At 30.9% G+C, this 22725-nt stretch overlaps 1 protein-coding gene across 1 annotated transcript in view; it reads right to left on the bottom strand.

Moving 5' to 3' along the window:
- The window catches only part of GABA-B-R2 (gamma-aminobutyric acid type B receptor subunit 2), a 192557-nt gene that overhangs the window by 88420 nt on the left and 81412 nt on the right, over positions 1-22725 (bottom strand). The window lies entirely within an intron of this gene.

Raw genomic sequence — 22725 nt, forward strand, 5'->3', positions numbered from 1 at the left:
TTTCACTATTAATCACTAACTTTCCACAACAATAATAAATCGTGCAACGACACAAGCAAGCAACGAGAACGGATCAGAAGAGCCTCCTGTTCGCAAGAAATCGAAAGATGTTGATGCTTCTGCCTTAAGTAAAAAATAAATCGATAAAACTCGTCGAATCTGAATGTGATAAGTATCGTCAAATCGATCTCCAAATCGGATAACTTGTTAAAAAATTAGCAGGACGGTTGCGAGCCGCTTTATCTTGGCTAAGAAGAAGGGGGAGGACGCTCAATTGCTCCTTTTCAAAAGAGATTTCTTTCTTCCACAAACACGTGGCTAGTTTCCTCTATCTTGACTCAGGGCATTGTTCGCGTCGCGCCCGCCCTCTTTCACGGGATTCTCCCTTTTCATTCGCGAAAGAAAGTTGCCAGCCGGTGGAGAATCGCGCCCATGAAATGTCGTTGTCCAATGAAAGAGCCCGAGCAGATGGAATTTCGTTATTTCGCCCGTTTGCCGGTTTGATCGTTTGTTCAACGAAATCCCGGCCGAAGTAATTAGAAAGAGGGCGCATTCATCCCCCTTTTTCACGTGGCGCGGCAACTTGAAATTTCAATAACTTCACTTTCAATTAGTAAGTTGGACCATTCATTTTACCCTCATTGACCTGAGGCCTCCGAGTCTGATTCCTTTACACTGCCGTGCGAATTTAACCAAGTGTACGACGTTAATGATTAAGACTGTCTCATAATATAAGAAATCATCGATTCTTCATGAAGGGAAAAATGTTAAAATATGTTGGGTTTTTAATATGTGTTTTTTAAATATATGGCATTGCTATAAAAAGTCATGATGATAAAATAAAATATATTTTTCTACAACTGTATCTCAAAATTCTTATCAATATAAATTTGGCAGGGGATATAGAGGATTGAATTTCAAAACTCTTTGACGTTTGCTTTGATCTTGTTTTATTAGGGAATAAAAATATTGGTCCATTTTGAAATGGAATTGAAGTGGAATTATATAGAAAAGTATTATGTATACATCTTCCGATTAATACACGTCTAAAATATTGATTATGTTTTGTACAATAGTAGTACACATTGTTTATTGATATTTATTTCGTGGAATTTTTTTCACAATCTTTTCCAATGATGGCAAAATATCATATAATTGAATCGTTAAAGTTCCACTAGAATAACTGTAGGACATAAATACAAGTTTAAAAAATTTTTGAAATCTCTTGTCACAAATTGTTTCATAAAAAAATTTAAATCTTGTTCTTTGTCAAAGTGTTTTCTCAACTTGCGAATGCATTTTTACAACCCATTTTCAACACCTTTCCCAATTTTATCATTACTTTCTCATCTTGAGATGAGACTTCCTCAACGTTTTAAAAGTAAAGAAAAGAAGAAATCAGCTGGTTATTAATCCGACGAATATTAACGGTGTGATAATTAATCTTGAATCTCTATGATAAAAAAAGTGGTAAAAATAGTTGTGAATATATAATAACCATTATAATCAACAAGAAGATAAATGATATAGAAGTTAACGAAGGAATGAACAATCCAGTCTGTATCTGATCTTGGATAAAATAAATTTCTTAAATAGTGATAATTAAAATATTCATAGAGATGCCACACGAAGATCCTAATGTTAAAGAAATTGATCAATTTCCAAATACGCCAATTAAAAATACATGTCCATCATTAATTACAATAGTGTTAAATTTCACGATAAAAAAAAAAATCCTACATCTTTCTCCAACAGTTTTATTATTTTTAAAGGAAAACGAAAAAAATTATGATGATTTTCGAATTGAATTATATACAACCTTTGCCCAAAACTGTCCAACATTGTAGATATATTCCTCTCTCTCTCTCTATATATATCTATATATATATATATATACCGTTAACCCTATCACAAATTCCATTATCCTTTGGCATGAGGGACTTTAAGGTAAAATAGGGATATTAAAGAACACATCCATTACTCTGCCAACAGCTCAATAATTGAGGTCGTACAGCTTCAATTTCAGCAATTATGAACACCCCGCCTTAACCCTAAACTTCCCTAAATATTGCATCGAGAATTTGGTGAGAATCGTAAATGGTGGATTCCAGAGGTGAGATCGAAACTGTTGAGGGATTAAGCTGGATCATGCATAGCTGTGCGCAAGTAGCTCCCCCTCGAGTCGATTCGAAACGGTGGCTGTTTGTTTCTTGACAAATTCTCGTTGAGAAATTTCGCACGTGAAATCGGCACTCGACTCGTAAATATTCATAACACGAGGGAGGCGACGCGTCCACCCTTGATTCATGCACGATCTTGGATCATGTAAATCGTCCGAGCTTGCAGGACACGATTGACCGTTTCGCCCGTTTTCAATCGTCTCGAAACTTCCATTCCCGACACGTCGTCGCGCGAGCCGTTTGCGGAAATGAAATTTCTCGAACGGTAACGGAATCCCTTACAGCTGTTGCGCGGGGGATAACCTTAATGTATTTCATCACGTTTTGGATACGTCGATAATGCGTTCGAGAAAATATCGAGTTTCAATTTCCAACGAAACTCGAGAGATTTTTAAACGTAAACACGGTTAAAGAGGACGACGAGCTACAAGCGATAAATATTCCCACACGTACGTTTGACTATGCGACACATCACTTGGCAATGATACAGTAACGTATAGAATGAAAAATATTTAAGGTTATGTATTCATAATTTTGAAACTATATCTTCACAACTTTCTAGTTCCTTCAATTTTACTTAGTGAAAATCACTAGGTACTAAGTTTGAACTGTATGAACAAATTACAAAAACAAGCAGTGGAAATGTAGAGCAAATGACGATTATGTGAAAAAGTGTAAATTAAGTTTAAAAATAAAGGAGGAAGAAAAAGTTTTTTTAAGTTTTCTTAAAACGAATTCTGTTTATAATTTACTATAAAGTTACCAGAATATTGTTACGAATAAATAAAAATAAAAATTTAGTTTTTATTATCGAAGAATACGAGAAGAAATGTAACAATCACGATCACAAAACACTTCGACGAAGAAAATCATGATACTCGGTGTCGCGTGAAAACATGCCTTAACACAAGTCTGCCGGTAGATGGTGTGGCAGTCGTATCGTGTTATTCCGTCTTCAGTAGCTTTTCCCCCTCCACTATTGCTCCCAAATGAGAATGCGATGTCATGTAGTGAAAATTTAGAGGCTTGTCTGGCAAACCTGTGTATCATATCTTCAACACAAAACATAATCTCGTCTCGATTGTCATTTGAAACGGGATTAAGTAACAGTGTAAGACTTATGGGTGCAAATAAACTGAGAGACAATTATCTGAGAGACATGTGTCCAATATGCATGATCCGCAAATAATAACGAAGGACAAAATAGTCCGTGAACAATCCAAGTATTTTGTCTTCCATTCGAATTAAATGAATGGGAAAACGTGTGAACGAAATATTAAATAAATAATATAGTTAAACAATTAGCTAGATATCTTATTTTTAATATTACAAAAGTCAATCATCATCTTTTTTTAGAATCAATTTCAAGATTTGCTTAAAATCTACACCCCCACTTTTCTTCCATTTCTTCCGCAATAATTGAAAAATGGATACGCTTTAAATCGCGATAACAATCTCACTCAAAGATAAAGACACCGTTAGAACGGCGAACACACGGCATTGTCCGTAAACAGTCTGCATACATTGTCTGCAAACAGTTGGACAATGACGCCAGACATTGTATGCAGACATTGTCTGTTAGACAATGTTTCTCAATTAGACGAGGCTTAACAATAAACAGATTTGGAAACGAGTCTGAACGCATTGAACCTCGTTGCTACAAAAGAAAATAAATTGTAATTAATAGAATATCATATAGAAAAAAACTAATTTAAAATATTTTTCTCTATTTTTTTTTTTTTATTTTCGCACATCTTTGTCTGAGATAAAATCTATGTTTCTTATAATGTACAAAATTTTATTAGAATTAGTAAAACTGAATCAAAAATGTATGATATTTTTTTTTTTTTTAGAATTTTGAATTAATAATAAACAAAAAAAAAAATAATAATTGGTCTCAATTTATTAATCAAAATTCTTAAGCTTCAATTTCTAACTCGAATATACGGAAATTTAATTTAAAGAGGAAGGATAATTAGTTTCAATTCATCGAATTGCAATGAGAAAAATTTTATAAAAATTATTCTGAGCATAAGATGATGATTATCAAGAAAATTGAACCGAACATTGTTATTATATTCAAATCAAATTCTCAGTCCTCATAGTTCTGTGAATAGTAATTAAAAAATATAGCGACATGATTCTCGCATTAGATGCACGTGTCGCATCTAGTATAATCGCTAATTACTTACGAAGATCGTCGTTCAGATCGTTGAAATCGTTGAAACGTCGAAGCTAAATAATGAAAAATATGGCTCTATACTTTCGATTCACAGTTTCTTGTTAATAGATTGGCAATAAATTTAATTAAAGTTGGTATTAAAAAAAAAATTTGACTTCATTTTATCATTTCATACGAATAAATTAATCGATGATGAAAAATTCCAAAAATTTTCAAAAAAAAAGAAAAATTAAATCTTGAAGATTTATAATTTATAATAAGAAATACCTAATCCTTTAAATAATTCAGTTTTATTAATTTGATCACAATTATTCATATATGTCTGTCGAACTATGCTATTAATATAATTCTAATATCAAACCCTTATATACCCTTTCATGAGTTTAACCACCTCGAATCGTGCATGCGTTCAAAGTTCTAAATCTTGCAAATTCTTGCAAACTAGCTAGTAAAATAATTCGTGCAAAATGTCAAGTAAATCTATCGTTAAATCATTAAATTGTAAAATGAATCCCTTCTTTTTTCTTTTCCCCATAAAAGAACATCGAATTGCAGGGTGAGAATCAGTCCTCAGTTTTGGAATTGTACTCGACGGAAATGAAAATTCTCAGCGGATAAAATTCGTTGGAAAAAAAAAATGGATGAGAAATCCAAGGACAAAACACTTTGCAAGAATTGAACAGGCGAGATATCTCGTCGAAGACGTCACACGGAGGACGACATCGATCGCCAGATATCTCATCTACAGCATCGCACGAAGGAAATTGGGTCGCGAGATATCTCGCAAAGAGGTTAATCGACGTTTATCCTTCGTAATCGGTCTCGAATTCGAAGAATTTCGTTCTACAGAACGAGCCATATTTTGAAATCGTGCGTGCACAATCTGTAAAATAGGCAAGCGTTTCCATCAAATTATTGGTTTAACATTAAGAGCGTACCCTCTGCGTTCGTATTGCTTGCACGTTTACTCGTGTAATCACCGAAACCGATCGATACATCCTCTAATACATTGCGTTGCGGCACTAGGTAAATGCACGATCGAGACTGATATCACAATGATTACTTCGAAGGGAAGAAATTTAACAAATTTATAATCGATCGTTCGTTCTCATATCGTGGTGGTTTCATTTTCAGAATAGAAGAAGACAGAATATCTCAAGAAGATTTCGATCGAAGAAGTAGAAGAAGAATTAATTCCACCTTACTCTTCTTTCAATTCTTCTGTATCGACGAAACGTTGAATCAACTTCGATTTACTCGAAGAAAGATTAAAAAGAATCAACAAGATCAAAGGGCTTTGAGTCCTCATCTTTCTTCACAATCATTATTATTATTAGATTTAAACAAGAAAAAGTTTCTGGATTTTCAAAATAAATAACTTGTCTTGGCTTACAGTGTTTCTCAACTTCATAGTATATAGGGATATTACTTAAAATCAAATAGCCAAGCTGATGAAAATTCCTTTTTCCTTTCCTTTTTCTGTTTTTTTTTTTTTTTTTTCAAGAGGATAATTTCAAAAAAACTTCGGTTGGTCGATCGAAATTTGAAGAGATGATAAAGGAAGAAAGAATACATTCAATGACTCGTTATTCTCGGGCTATTTATTCGTGTTATTTACAATTCAAGTTTCGATCGTCTGAATGGCTAACTTTTTATCATCGAGAGGGAGAAACTTTTCTGCCAATAAATCCAAAAAATCAAGATATTTATCCTCTAAAAATCCACGCACTATAAACTTGGTTGTAATCCATTAACCATCGACGTGTTTATCTCCAACTATGATCGCTCCCTTAACTGGAACCGACAAATGACTTCGACACGCTTCATAAACTGTGTCCTCCCAGCCATCCAATTATTCTATTCAATAAAATAAAATAAAACCCGTAACAACCAATTGGAATGTCGTCTCGAAATCGATTGAAAATCAAAAAGTCTCAAATCTTACGATATAACAATTATATTTAATAAATTCTTGCGGTTAGGGGGAGAAGAAATCTACGTTATCGACCTTTTAGGCGATTTTCACTGTCCATTATTATAAAGGGTTAGAAAAACGAGATAAAGGAATGATCTCGATAAAATTATTTTGAATAGAATTGTCGGAGAAACTATTTCTGAAACACGTCGAGAAGACGCCTTTATCTATATTATAATTAAATCGAATTTCACAAAACAAGTCACAAAATATATTATTATTAATAAAATCACCAATTCGATTTAAAATAATAGTCACTGTTCCAAAAGATTTTATTTTTATATAATAAATTATTAAGGATATAATAAGATTTAAAACCTACCTCATCTTAAAATAATTGATAGATAACATAATTGGTCTAAGAATTAATTAAGAATAAAATATTGTTAAATGAAAAAATCGATTTCTCGAATCCATATAATCTGATTCTATAAATAATAATCGTAGAGGAAATATTTCTTGCGTAAAAAAAATTATTAATTGAATTAAAAATTAAAAAGTTAAATTTTATCAAATTGATACAAAATCTAATCTTAACGTTATATTTATCTGATTAAAAATAAATAAATAATGATTGATTCGACAAACTAATACTCTTTTGAAAATTGTCGGAAAGAGAATTTTTGAAACGCGTTGAGAAGAAAATCTAATACATTCAACTCTCGAGAAATGGAGAACTCCATTGACCTTCCCTGAAATTTTGGCAAAATTAAGGTGTTGGCAGAAACTATTTTTTTTTTTTTTTTTGGGTCTATAAAGAAATCTTAAACGGTAGAATCTCTCCCAAGCAATCGGATTATCCTATTAATAGCATTCGAACGAGGGGAGTGGGAATTAAATGGAGCAAAGATTTCGACTCTCAATTTTCATTGGCCACACTGTGGTCAAAAATACTAATAAAAGAAAAGCCCCTGGGTTCAACGACGATATCACAACGGAGAGACGTTAAAAAATGAAAAGAAGAGAAAGTCTCTTGTTATTCTACAATTTTTAAAGCTTCTTCTTCCCTGGCGAAAGTTGTGGAAGAAGTTGATGGATAGATTATTACAGTCAGCTATGTATACTTACAAACTATACAATCTGTCGTTGGAAACAATCCTTAAGAAAGTCAGGCTAAACGATAAAAGGTATAAGTATTATTATACATATATATATGTGTGTGTTTCTTTTTTCTGGAAAAGTTGTAAATGTTGGAAAAGATATTTATTCGAGTTTGCAATTCGAAGTGATCACGTTTATATCTTTAAACAGAAACCTATTTGTGTAGATAAATATCATACACACTGTACATCGTTGAAAGTAATGGGGAAAGAGTAACTATGACATATATTGTCAGGAATTATTGTTCATCATAGAGCAGAGACAGAGAGAATAATCATAATTCAATGATTGAGAACGAGAAGTAATAATCATCAACAGTAATCAACATATCGTAGCAATTATTATTAAAAAGTGAGTATTGCACATAAACATTTTATTATTTGTAAAATGTTTTGGGTTAAAGATGGGGGCTTGTTGAGCTTGTAAACAAGAAAAGTACTCGAAAGGGGGTCGAAATTTTGAAATGTAATCAAAGTACTTGATATTGCAACGTTGTACAAGGAAGAAATTTATCAGAGACCAGAAGTATTGGAAAAATTGTAAAAGATCGTGTCTTTGTACACGACAAATATAAGATGGATCAAAGTGGACAGGCAATTACGTGCAATATGATGAAAAAAAAAAAAAAAAAAGAAAGAAAGGAAAAAAAATGAGACAGATAACAACCTCTGAGGATAAAATTAAAAGACAAATAGGAACAACAGGGTAATCGATTGAAATGAATTTTTGTTTATTTTGCGAGAAAAAAATTGAATTTTTTATTTTTTTAAAGAGTATAAGAGGAAAGATTTGAAAGAAATATGCGCATTGATTGGAAGAAAGTAATTTTAATTCGTGACAAGTCATGGAGTCGAAGCAGAAAAAGCTTGTGTAGAGATGGAAAGTATAAAAAAAATTTGATTTGAATTTCAAACGAAAAATACGAAGTGTATACCGGCTGGAATTGTATGACAAAAACAAAAGAAGAAATTGTATACATATACTGTATCAAAATACGAAAGAAAAAAAATTTAAAACAATTTTTTTGAAGCATTAGAAATTGATTTGAGGATTGTTCAGATTTCATTTTTCAATCAAAGTAAAATAAACTGAAAATATACTTGCAATAATGAAATAATGAGACGATCAGCAAATAAACTTTGATTTGAAATAACCTTTGTATCAACAGCTTTTTGTTTAAGATGGATGGAACAGTATATCTCTCCAATTTTTTTCTATTTCCAAAAAATTTTTCAAATCAATCGATCGATGATGGATTATCACATTATCTTAATTCCAAATTAATAAGAATCCACTCTCTAAAAATGATTGAAATCAGAAATTGTGTAATATCGGATATTTTAGACGTATTTGAAGATATATTTGATAGAAAATAGAAGATGTGTGGAAAAATTGATCAAATTGATTTTCACAAAATGCATTCCACAATTCATCAAATAACATATAAATAGAATGAGAATATATCGATCGAGATTCGTTGCAATTTCGATTCAATTGCTCAAAGATCCATGGAGATTGCACACATTTAGATTTAATACTGGATTACTGGTTTCCTGCATTCTCGTTTATTCTTCGAATAAACTTTTACTCGTCTCACACTCGTTTCAGATCGTCCGCAAGAATTAATCCTTGGATCTCAGCTTTTTGTTTTCCAATGATGCAATACTCTTGATAGCTGATAAACCTCGCTTTGCAAGATTATCTAAATAGCATTATCGATTTCATCGAAGGTTAAATGTCACGAAGACTTGGGCAATCTTATTTACCACGAAAACTTGTTTGCATAAAATCGAAGATAATCGAAAACTCGAAATTGGGTTACACAAAATCCGTTGCTTTGACCAAATATTTAAGGATCATAAAATGAAGATGAAAAATTTTCTAACGAACGAAAGTTCTCGAAGCTCAGACTGTTATTTATCCTTGCAATGAAATCGAAGATTTTATTCAAACTTAGGTAACACGAAATATTTATTCGATTTATATATATTATTCAGAAAAAGGATTCAAAACACTATTCGAAACAAAATTCTCAAAATAATAATAATAAGAGGAGATAGGACAGTCAGATGCATCAATACTCTTGTATGATTTTATTAAACGCTTGATAAATAAATAGATTACTAAACAAGATCATCAAATGATCTAAATAAAATTTTCTTTCCATTAAGATAAAGCTTCATGCTTGTTTTATACAGCAAAGCAAATCCATCTCAAATCTATTTAGATAATATTCTTCCTCCATCCCTCTTAGAATTATCATTAAATTTGAACACTGTTCTTTTCTATATGTAGTTTTACTAATATCATTATTATAATAACATCTTTATAACAATTCTGGATCTTCTGGATACGATTCAAGTTTAAAAATTCTTTCTATTTCTGTGTTAAAAAAAAAAAGAAATAATGTAGATGTCAATTTTAATCTCATCAAAAATTTCTCAAACAATTGTCGATTAAGACTTTTTGTTTATGATATTTAAAAGCCAAGTCAGTGTAAATTTTCATGAAATCTTTGCTACTTTGTACATCTGTCATAAATAACTATTATTAGAGATCAACATGAATATTATTAAATCGCACGGTTTGATTTCAATAAAAGCATTCACTTTAGAATTATATTTCAAATTTTCTAAAAAATTCAAAATGTCAAAATAGCTCAAACGACACTGTTAATGAAACCGTCGAGAAGATTTTCAAAAATAAAAACCGAATCGAATAAATTTTTCGATACGTTGCGTTAGTTTTTAGACAAACATTGAAAAGCATCAAAGAAAGGATCGCATAAAATACACGAGTAAAATAATAGTTTTATTAATTAAAGCTCGAAAATAATTTTTCTGTACCTTTTTCGACTGTAAATATTTATAAATACGTTGCATTAGTTTTTAGACAAACATTGAAAAGCATCAAAGAAAGGATCGCAATAAAATGTACGAACAAAATAGTTACGAATTAAAGAAATTAAAAATCGAGAGTTATTTTCTAAATACGAGCTGGTGGAAAGTAATTTTTCCGTATCTTTTTCGACTGTACATACACGCGATGGCTTTACTCTGTTAACGTTTAACCGTGGAACGAGGCGAGGTTCAACGAAATATTTAATAATACACGCGTTTGAAGCCGATAGCATTCCACAGCGATTTTTCATCTCCACTTGGCGAACGATTTATGAATTTGCAACGCGATGTCGCGATACTTTTTTTTCCGATACACGAATTCTTTTGGCAAACGATACACGACGATAATTAAATCAAGGAGCGAAGAAATGTCGAATTGACTTCTCTTTGACCTCCTCCCAATGTTTTTGCCCCGAAACAGGTGGATAATACTTTTTGGAAGGCAAAGAGAACGGACTAACGAAATTGCAACAAGAAAATCGTGACTTTTCTTTGCTTCGTGTGTGGCTTCCTTTCTTCTCTCTCATTTTTCTGTTCGTCAAGCGAAAGGAGGAAATTAGAACGATGTAACTCTTTCTAATTATCCAGAGGAAAGGGATTAACACACGTAAAAGTTATTTTTATGAATTTTTAACAGGGCTTTGAAGTTTTTAATTTTTCCTTTTCTTAAACTCGTGCTTTCCTTTAGGCTTTAATCTAGTTTTAGCAGGGCGAAGAGAGCGAGCAACACTCTTGTACAGCCAAAAATTGCCGATACGACTTCTCTCGATTCGAATCATTCTAAATTTTTAAACTGAAAGTATAAATGAACACAAACTTGCACGCGAAAATACTCGAATCTAATGTAATTTTAATTTAAAAAAAGAAAAAAACAATAAACTAAAAACACAAGTACAGCGAATTCATGTTAAAACCAATAATAATTCTTTATATAGATTCAATCTGATTTTAAAGTTTGTCAATGTGTTTTACAGGTTTAAATAAACAAGAAGTATTATTTAAAAAAATAAATTGTTTAATCCTCTACAATCAAAAAGTTAAATAAAATTCTACAATGGACTGTATACAAAATTTCTTTATTAATTTGAATATTACCTGGAAACCAACCCTAAGAGTTTCAAAGCATTATCTTCTTTTAAAAACATAACCTAAAAACCACGATAAAATTACGAAAAGTACGATTAATTTAAAAAAATATTTCCAATTGAAATATCTCTTCTTACACGAAATTGATAAAAATTCAACGAATTAATATCAAATAAAAAAGAAAAAAAAAACGAATCTCGAGTTATGGAAAATAATCGATTCAAGGAAGAAAGATCGATGGAGCGATATTTTCTAAATAAACAAGAAATATTGTTAAAAAAGTTAAATAAAATTCTTCAATGGACTGTATACAAAATTTCTTTATTAATTTGAATATTACCTGGAAACCAACCCTAAGAGTTTCAAAGCATTATCTTCTTTTAAAAACATAACCTAAAAACCACGATAAAATTACGAAAAGTACGATTAATTTAAAAAAATATTTCCAATTGAAATATCTCTTCTTACACGAATTAAAATAAAAATTCGACGAATTAATATCAAATAAAAAAGAAAAAAAAAACGAATCTCGAGTTGTGGAAAATAATCGATTCAAGGAAGAAAAATCGATGGAGCGATATTTTCTAAATAAACAAGAAATATTGTTAAAAAAGTTAAATAAAATTCTACAATGGACTGTATACAAAATTTCTTTATTAATTTGAATATTACCTGGAAACCAACCCTAAGAGTTTCAAAGCATTATCTTCTTTTAAAAACATAACCTAAAAACCACGATAAAATTACGAAAAGTACGATTAATTTAAAAAAATATTTCCAATTGAAATATCTCTTCTTACACGAAATTGATAAAAATTCAACGAATTAATATCAAATAAAAAAAAAAAAAACGAATCTCGAGTTGTGGAATAATCGATTCAAGGAAGAAAGATCGATGGAGCGAGGAACCGATATTTTATCAATGTATCGCATAGCTGGTCGCGTTTTGACGCATGCAAAGTATGCGGCCAGCTATGCCGCGTTCAGCTTTATCGAATTTTCTTCTTGCGAAAGTCGCCCGCCTTTCTCCAGCCGTCCGGTGGGATTGGTCGGACACGTCTACTCGATGCGAGTTTGTTGTTTGCCGAACGGATCAAAACGCGGATGGATAGATGGGGGATTCCATTCTTTATCGAGAGAGAAGAAGTGGAGGCCGAAAAATGTCGAATATCGGTGGAAATTCGATACGATTTTATGGAATTTGCACATCGAGTTGGAAATTAAAAGGCGGCTACATTGTTACAAAGTTGGATAAGTGAAAAAAAAATAATAAAAATTTATGATATATACTCGATTGTTCAGACTGTTTGTAGAAATTTATTCGTGTAATAATGTATCGAATTTTATTATTACATTAAATTTAGAAACGAGTTAAGAAGATCTTTTTTTATTTATTACTTCGTAACGCTTTTTTTCTTTTTAAGCAAAATTTAAATTGTAGAAAAATTTGTACAGGTGAACAAATATAAAGTGTTCGAAGTACAGTATGAATTGTGGTGAATTTGAAGATTAGAGAATCCATAGTTAAATTTCGAACGTCTGCAGCCTGTTAATCGCATTATATTATAAAGATTGTTTATATAAGCGGATACAAGTTCAGATAATAGAAACTCGGCTAAAGTTCGCATAATCAGGCGCCACGTGAAATTTCGTTCATATCAGATGAAGTTCTGATGAATGTATTTGAAAATTGAATTGAAAGGTTTTAATTAGAAGAAATTTCCCTTTAACGAATTAACGATAATTACGAATAACTTTTTTGGAAAACGTATTTTAAAAGCATTTTTCATTAATAATATTTAGATTATTAATTTGTTTAATCAACAAAAAATGGTATTGTATTGAATTATTTAAACAAAAATATAGACGAGCTGAAACATATTTACATATTTAGTTGTTAATAACTGCAACACGAAAGTGTCTTTTCCAAGAAAAAAGTTTAAAAAGTTTGAAAAGAGAATATATTTGGTTAATAACGTGATACTTTTATAAATTAAAAGTTCAAGATACGTTGATATATTGATTTTCCATAATGGAGGGTAATAAGATCATACATGGAAGGAATAATTTTAAAGAATATTATTAATTATATTTCAGGCTTTGACAACATTCTTCATGGAAATTATGGCAATGAATGCAATATGCAATACAGCAAAAATATAGTATTAATTATATAAATAAAGAATTATTTTCTATAATTTCCCTCCATTTTCGACTTATTTTCCCTAAAATTTTAAAATAAAAATTTCCAACAATTTTTGAATCATTTAAATTAGATTTAAAAAATTCTTTCGAAAATTCAATATTTGTAAAAACACGAGAATTTTAATAAAATTAACAAAATTGTGCCAACACGAAGAAATCAATCGAAATCATAAACAAATTGTAGATAGAACTGGTCGATCCACATTCCAACTTTTCTGAATTTCAACCAGGACTCGCGCTTCATTATTTTCTAACAGGTTTGTTGGTTGCAATTTTCATCCAACGCAGCGAGAGTAATCAAAGATCACGTCTCTCTCTCCATCCCTAATTGAAGAAACAAAGGTGCGCAGAGGTAGAAACAGCAGGGCTGTAGATGTGTCGTCGGCATCCGTTAAATGCTTCCCCCTTGCATCGACAAAGCTCGCCATTAGTTCGCCCCTTTGAGGGTGAATTATTCGAGGACAAAGGAAGATCCACTAGCTCCATCGTTACTTTCGTATTCATCGAATGCACTTTATCCTTTGTCGCTGTTTTATTTCCCTTGGTACGTAAATGCCAAACCTATCGATACGGGTTTTTCGTCTAAAATCAGACCGATCGAGGGAAGGGTTCCTCTCTCTCTCTTCTTGAACGAAATTATTATCAATTTACGAAAAATTTTCTATATTTGTTACGATATCAACTTTCGATAATTGTTCTTGTCTTCTCAACCTTGGTTGAATAAACGTTTGAGTAGAAATTTACTTGCATCGAGAAGGCGAATGTGAAGAATATTCCTTTACAATAATTATTTCAAAATTGAAATTGAAATCGAGCTTGAGTTGTTCTTGATTGGATGACGTGTAAGGAAAAATTAAAAAGAAATATATATACATATATATTATGGATTTATTATCAATTCAAAAGATGAAGAATTTATAAAGAATGACACTGTCTGTCAGGGGTTGTATCAGTGAAAGAAGACATAATGTGAATTTCATAGTTTTATACAAATTATGGATTGGCGAAAATTTTGAAAAGATAGCTCAAAAAAAATCGAATCATTTTGTTTCCTTCTTGTGCAATCTATAAAGATGTTCAGCAGTAGTTTTGAGATACGTTATACAGCATCACAAAGAAGTATTCATACACGTATTTGTTATTTCAATTATTTTTTTAAACGATGGTTGTATTCTTCATTGGAAAATTGTCAGTTCTTTCTGAAATTATAATGAGTTTCAAGTTTTGTTGTGACACTGTTTGATAACACAGAATGTTTCTCATTTAATTTTGACATTTCTCTTGTTCAAGTATTACTGTGAAAAATGTTTTAGAAGCTTAAAGTTGAAATCTTTCAAAAGGAACATATTATGGACAATATAATTCAAGAGATATTTCAATTTGAATTACTTTGTGTGTCTCTTTTGATTTGAAATTTTACACAAATTAAAATATCTTAAAAATTAATAATATTTTAAATTTTAATTTTATAGATTAATATTGAATTTGCATCGATTGATGTACTGTAAAAAATATGCAACTCCATTTAAAAAAACAAAATTAAATTTCATACGATTTTTATTATCTCGTAGAGTATTCAACTTTTTTCAAAAAACATCTTTTCAAGATATCAAAATCAACTCTCGAGACATCCACGTTTACAATTTTCCATAACATTCCATTTCATCTTTAAATTTCGAGTTAATTTCAATAATTATTTTATAAATTAATAACATCAACCTTTAATATTAAGCATTCGATTTCTGTCGATCAAACAGGTTTTTCTATATTTATTGGTAAAATTAAAAAATATATATTTCGATTAGTTAAAATGGAAAAATCAAGTGGAGACATTCTATACAAACTAATCCACAATTTTTCCATAACATTCCATTTCATCTTTAAATTTCGAGTTAATTTCAATAATTATTTTATAAATTAATAACATCAACCTTTAATATTAAGCATTCGATTTCTGTCGATCAAACAGGTTTTTCTATATTTATTGGTAAAATTAAAAAATACATATTTCGATTAGTTAAAATGGAAAAATCAAGTGGAGACATTCTATACAAACTAATCCACAATTTTTCCATAACATTCCATTTCATCTTTAAATTTCGAGTTAATTTCAATAATTATTTTATAAATTAATAACATCAACCTTTAATATTAAGCATTCGATTTCTGTCGATCAAACAGGTTTTTCTATATTTATTGGTAAAATTAAAAAATACATATTTCGATTAGTTAAAATGGAAAAATCAAGTGGAGACATTCTATACAAACTAATCCACAATTTTTCCATAACATTCCATTTCATCTTTAAATTTCGAGTTAATTTCAATAATTATTTTATTAAATTAATAACATCAACCTTTAATATTAAGCATTCGATTTCTGTCGATCAAACAGGTTTTTCTATATTTATTGGTAAAATTAAAAAATACATATTTCGATTAGTTAAAATGGAAAAATCAAGTGGAGACATTCTATACAAACTAATCCACAATTTTTCCATAACATTCCATTTCATCTTTAAATTTCGAGTTAATTTCAATAATTATTTTATAAATTAATAACATCAACCTTTAATATTAAGCATTCGATTTCTGTCGATCAAACAGGTTTTTCTATATTTATTGGTAAAATTAAAAAATACATATTTCGATTAGTTAAAATGGAAAAACGCTGTATACGATCGAATATTTGAACCACTTAGGCTTATTACATCGACGCGCGAAATTTTATATTATCTCCTCGTTTCTTCAGTTTCATTTCTGGATCCCATCCAGAAACGTGTGTCGTTCAGAGATCAGCAAACAACTTTAATCGAGACAGGGTTTAGACAGCGAAGACAAGCGAAATCGTAACATCGAAAAGTTTCTTAACAATGTTTAATATCTGTTCCCTCAAGACATCTCTCTCTCTCTCGCGACACAAGGATAAAAATTAACTCTTGGAAACTGTCCTACTACGCTGCTATCGATCTAAAGGAAAAACAGGGGCAACCGAGGGATACGCGTTGGAATATAAGTTTTCGAGAGTGGCGGCCAGGGTTGCCAGTTGGAAAGTTTTGAACAGCCGTCTATTATAGAGACATCTTCGATTCTCTTGGTCCAGTTTGGCGCTCGTATCGATCCCGGAAATGTACGTTTTATGATTTTGAACTAGTTAGTCAGTTCCTTTCTGCTTCCCTCCCCTTTCCTCGATTTTCAACACAAAAATCCTTGCCTGTTTTTCATTTCGAATACATTCGATTAAATATAGAAGGAAATTATGATAGACGAAACTTTATAATTTCGATCGAGCTTTGTAAAATTCTTTTCCTTTCAGAATCGAAATAGAATAATTTTTTCAAAATTTGAGTTTTTCTCTTTTTCAGAAAGTTAGAAGTTATTAATCTGGTAACTGGATGACGCGTGAAAAAAAAAAAAGAAGTTTTTGGAAAAATTGCAAAATTGGTCAGAATCGAAAAAGTTTGCTTTTTACAATTTTTTTTTTTTTTATCTGAATAGTGAAAAATTAAACAATATGTTTTAGATGTCTGTCAACTGTATGCATGCTGAAAATTTCATCGAAATCGAATTTTGAAAGTGACACGCTTGAAAAATATGAAAGTCTATAAATTTTAGGGTGAACACTTTCTGTCAAACATTCTGGAGAACAGCGTTTCTCCGTGTGTGCAAAATGCAATGTTTCATTTAGAGGAAATTAATCCTTAATGTTAATATGTGTTTTCTTAAATAATATAAGATTAAAAAAATTTCAATTAATTTAAATTTTATTATCGAAACATTAAATCAGAATTGACACAATGTCGAAAATTTTGATTATACTCACGATCCAAAATGAGCTTCGTATTCATTAAGTATTATATCTTATCTTATCCACATTAATAAAAATAAAGAACTAATTTTAAGATTTCTAAAGCTCGTGGAGTCTTCTTTATTTTATTTCAAAGAATGCACAGAGCTTCGAATACTTTAACATTTAAAGAGAAATACTTTGATCATATTAATTTTGCATAATATAAAAATATAATATTCAATCAGTCTTTTCAATTAATAATAATACGAATAATTATTTTTAAAACAAAATTTCACCAAAATTAATAGTTCGACTGTAGAGAATATTTAAATTTCTAAACTTTCAGAACTTGGTTAATTATTATTAAAAGTTTTACAATAATAAAAATATTGTTTTAAAATATTTGTACCATATTTTAGTATCGTCACTTTCAAAATTAAAAAATAAACATTGTGTTTATTCAAAATATAATTTAATATCATTAAAAAATTTGTTTGCAAATGTTTAAAATGTTAAGAAAAAAATAATATTGAAAATGAAAAAGAAACGAGTTGCAGATTTTAAATTATTACTATGCTTACTGAATACTGTATTATCCTGGACATCCTGCTATTTACATATCATATAATGCAAGTTTATGCTCTATCAAAAAGCTTTCCACCACGAACAATCGCATCAAAATTCATCTTTTCGAAATAAAACACACAATTTGATTGGAATAAATAAATCAACGATTAAAATTTATTTCAAAAATTAATTCGAGAGCAGTATAAATAGCTACTTCAACTTACTATCTCATCCAAATTATTCAAAACTATGTTGTGTCTTCCATAAGTGTTCATATATTATTTTATTCACTTGAGAAGAAATAATAATAACCAAAAAATTTATGTATCGTTCGTTATCAATTTATATACAAGAATCTGCTTAAGAAAAGTATAATTCAAAAGAATCGAGAGTAATAACAAAAAAAAAAAATTAAAACAGTGATAAAAGCACAATCTCGAACAAATATGAACGTTGAGAGAAAATGTGTCAATCGTAGAAACGTAGAACATCTTATTATAGCGGAGAACTATTTTTTCCCTGAAAATTTTCAGCAAACGACTTGGCCAGACTTGGCAGGGTCGACAATTGTGCTATACGTGTAACTGTATACGTACAGACTTTTCAAAGAGAGAGAGAGAGAGATTGCTATTTTGTTTGAGGGAAAAGATGTTTGTAGTTTGGTAAAGTTGGATAAGAGGGCCGAAATTCGTTCCACGATATATATTTGTAGCACGAAATGGTGCAGTCTGCAATTGACTCAAAATGAAGTTACGTTAAATACAGTTTTAATAAGCTGGCCGGGTGGAGAGAAGCATCTGCTAATTTCAGCATGGCTTACACCTGATAATTTATTCATCGATGTTTTACGACTCGTAAAATCACGCTTTAGAATCTGGAATAAGTGATTTATCGTGTCTCTATTTTCATATTCCGTAATTACGTTCCGTCATTTGTTGATTAGAATTCGCAATTATATTAAATCGAAACTTTACGCTTATATATAATTCCATCCCTCTCTATAGACCTTAATTTCGTGCTCGGCAAAGTTTCATGATTATGTCAAGAGAAAAGTGGGTGAAATACGCCAGATGGTACATCTTAAATAATCATGTTTTCACAGCGATTCAACGTGCGATCTCTGTTGTTTGTTTGTATAATAAAATGAAATATATATATATAATTATAAAAATGAAATTATACAATTAAAAATTTATACAATAAAAAAAATATTTTATCTACAATTATTTACAATGAAAATGAAAATGATAGCACGTAATCTTTTCAACTTTTTAAGATTTGTTTCAGTAATTGTTTCAAATTTTTTTGAAACGTTATAATATCGATTAATTTTTGGACAAGAACCAAAAAATCTTGAGGATACTGTGGAATATAAAGGTGGCTATTGCGCTTCTTCATATTTTATACGTGTTGGCTTATTCCCAATGCGCTCGCCATCTCCATCACCTTTTCTCATTTTTTGAGACTTAATACTACTCTTTAAAATCGAAAAAATAGTCGACGATTTAGAAGGATTCGACTTTTAAAACTATTTATATAAGACTTGTCAATCGTTTCAAATCACGATTTTTTTTTTTACTCTTCCTCATTTTTCTCCTTATTTACGCCCATTAAAATTCGTTTCCATTTTTTATTCGATGCATTATTTTTTTTGTCGAATCAACAAAAAATAAAATTAATCGCACAGAAATATTTTAATATATATTTTACAATTCAAGTTTAATTTTTATTTATTTATTTATTTTTTTTTAATTTTTATATTCTTACATATTAAGTTTACTTTTCTTTACTTTATACTTTGAGTAAGAAATTCTTCTTCTTCTTTGATGAGTACGTGAAGCATATACGGATTACACATGCTCCAATTTTTTTTAGCTGAAACATCGCTTCAACGAGATGAAATCAAAGTTCAAAGTTTCGGTACGCTTTAATTTTTTTAAATATAAATCTGTATAAGGAGAATATGAAGTATAGAGCAAAATTTTAAATTATAGAATATTTAATTTCTAATGCTCGAGTATGAAAAATATTTCTAAATAAAATTATAATTTTTGAAATTGAAAAAGTGTTACAAGTTTTGAGAATTAATTATTTTCAAAATAAGATATAACGATAAATATACACATATAATATATACACTGAAATAGAGATAACATTGAAACAATTAATTTGTTACTTAATCAAATTTATTTATTTGAATAAATTTCTATCGAAATTGAACAGAATTGAAATTTTTTACAACACATACTTCAATTATTAGTAAATAAGCCTCAATCGAGCCATTTTCGTTCTACAATTGATAGAAGAGTTTTCAATGTTTTTTTTTTTTTTCAGAACAATCTTGCAATGACGAAGCAAAAATTTCAAACATAATTTAATAAAATTCAGATTCAGATTTTTGCGCTTTATCACTTTCTAAAAAAAAAAATATATATCCAAAACACGAAAAAAATGGTAAAACATTTCGAGGATGGATTATTTCATCTCCTCGAAAAAAAATTTTTTTTTTTTTTTATAAAAAAAAATTACTTCCCACTATTTCATTCAAAATCAGGATTTTTGGATTAATTTCGCTACTACTTTTATTCCAGATATTTTTATTACAGATCAACTACGACAAACGGGGAAATCACGAGATGCACGGATAAAAAAAAGAAGAGGGATGCGAGAAAAAGAAGGTCGAGGCAGAAAGTCGAGTGTGACTCGATCAAGACAATGAAGCGGTGGCTCGAGAGTAACGTTAGCACGATAAAAGGGTTGTACATCACTGTAGCGCTGCGAGATAATGTTCCCTATTCTGTCGAAATGAGTTTCGCATATCTTTCAACTGCATTTTTCTACGAGGTCTCGTTCCGAAGAATGGAGCACGCATCGATGCGTGAAACGACACCACAAGCAAATGTTAATTGCCATCTCATCTTGTTGTTAATTGCTTTTGTCATTTTTTTCGAATTTTTGAGAAAAAAATTTCATCGGAACTCGATTGTGATCATTTTTTTAATTAAATAAAGTAAAAAAAAAAAACGTTCCGTTCCTTTTGGTAACTCGTTGATTAATTGACAATAAAATTGTGACGAGGGATATTAAGTTTGTCGAAGTGATCCAAGAAATTGAAGATAACTCGATGATATTATCGCGGAGCGGTGGTTACAGAGACAGGAAAGTAAGTGTTTTAGCAATTTCCCGCTATTATCCTCTCTCTCTGTTTCATTCGTAAATTCGTTAAAAGATGAGAGCGAAACACTTGGAGAGAGAAGTTTCTACGATAAAAATAATTTCCAAAGACCACGTGTAACGGTGATCGAGATGCTTGTTGCTTTAATTCTCGAGTATATAATTTTTTGCACGATGGATCAATATTGATTGATTTACAATAATTAAGAATTCGTAAGTATTTATCCTTCTAATACGTTTTATTTGCTTTATCAGGTTCGATCGTTCGCCAGTATTGTAATTGTAACCGGCATAATTGAATTTCCTCGTTAATTAAAATGTCCACTATTATGCAGCACGAAACCTGGCTTCCGACGAGAAACCTGGGATTTGTATTATCTACGTAATAATTAGAACGTCATAGATCCAGCCACGCTTAATACCGAGAACATAGTAGTAGGCCGTGATATTGCGTTTCGGTATTTTCGTAATATTCTGAACGATAGCCGAAGAATCGAGAAAAGGAATATTTTTCGAACATTTCCATTCACTTCTTACGGATCACGTTGATAAAATCGTTCTTCTAACCTCCTTCCTCGTATACAGGCGTTGGACGACCGATTGACGGGTTGCACGCGAGGATAACGTTTTTCGATAACGTTAAACGTTCGTCGTGTCAGTGGCTTTTGTTCTTCCCCCTCTCTTCACGCTTTCTTCCTTTTTTATCGACGGTTCACCGCACGATCCGCCCGCCAATTTCTCGTCGAGTCATTTCCAAATCGGTGCAACGCCTGTCACGCTCGCGTCGTTACCGTCGGTCGATAACGCGGATCGGGCGATAAATAAACTTTTCTCGAGGATACAGGCTCATGAAATTCGAGTTATCTGAAACAGAATATCGGCGAGGCGATGCAATCGTCAACGAGTAGCGTAGCACGTGGAAACAGGGGAAATCGAAGGGAAGGGAGTGAATAACGGTGGGGGGACGAGCGGATTTCTTTTCGAGTGTGCCTTTAAATCCAGCCACCGGATAGAGGGGGCCAGACGGACGAGTGGAGGTAAAGCGGCACATAACAGCGAAGGGTGAAGTGGATGAGAGCTTCGGAAGGACTGAAGCTCTCGACGGGGTTGAACTTTCAAATTCCATCGCAAACATCTCACCCCCGATGAACGGAACCAGCCGCGGGAATGAACGATCATTATAGACTCGAATAGGAGAGACGACCTTCTCGGTTAGCGATGGTCGCATTTCCTGCTTGATTTTCAAACAATTTTCCTTCATACAAATGGTGTTAATATCGCCTCGATCCCCGCGATATTTCTCATACGTACACACGAATTTGAATCGAGTTGGATTTTAACCTCTTCCAGAGATCGATATGTGTTTTTTCCCCCCCTCCCTTTTTAATTAAAATCTGTCGAATTGTTCATTACAGAATCTTTTATCGATAAAAATAAAAAATTTGAAACGATTCGATGTAATATTTTATTTTATTTGACAATCCTCTGCTTTCGACGGGTATCCCCGAAGAGGTTAATGTTTCAAAAAAAAAAACTCGTTTCATCCGATTTTGGAGAGCTTCGGTA

Source organism: Apis florea, unplaced genomic scaffold (genome assembly GCF_048593485.1).
Source record: "Apis florea isolate Af1SG1 unplaced genomic scaffold, ASM4859348v1 contig_2274_pilon, whole genome shotgun sequence".
Lineage (NCBI taxonomy): Eukaryota > Metazoa > Arthropoda > Insecta > Hymenoptera > Apidae > Apis > Apis florea.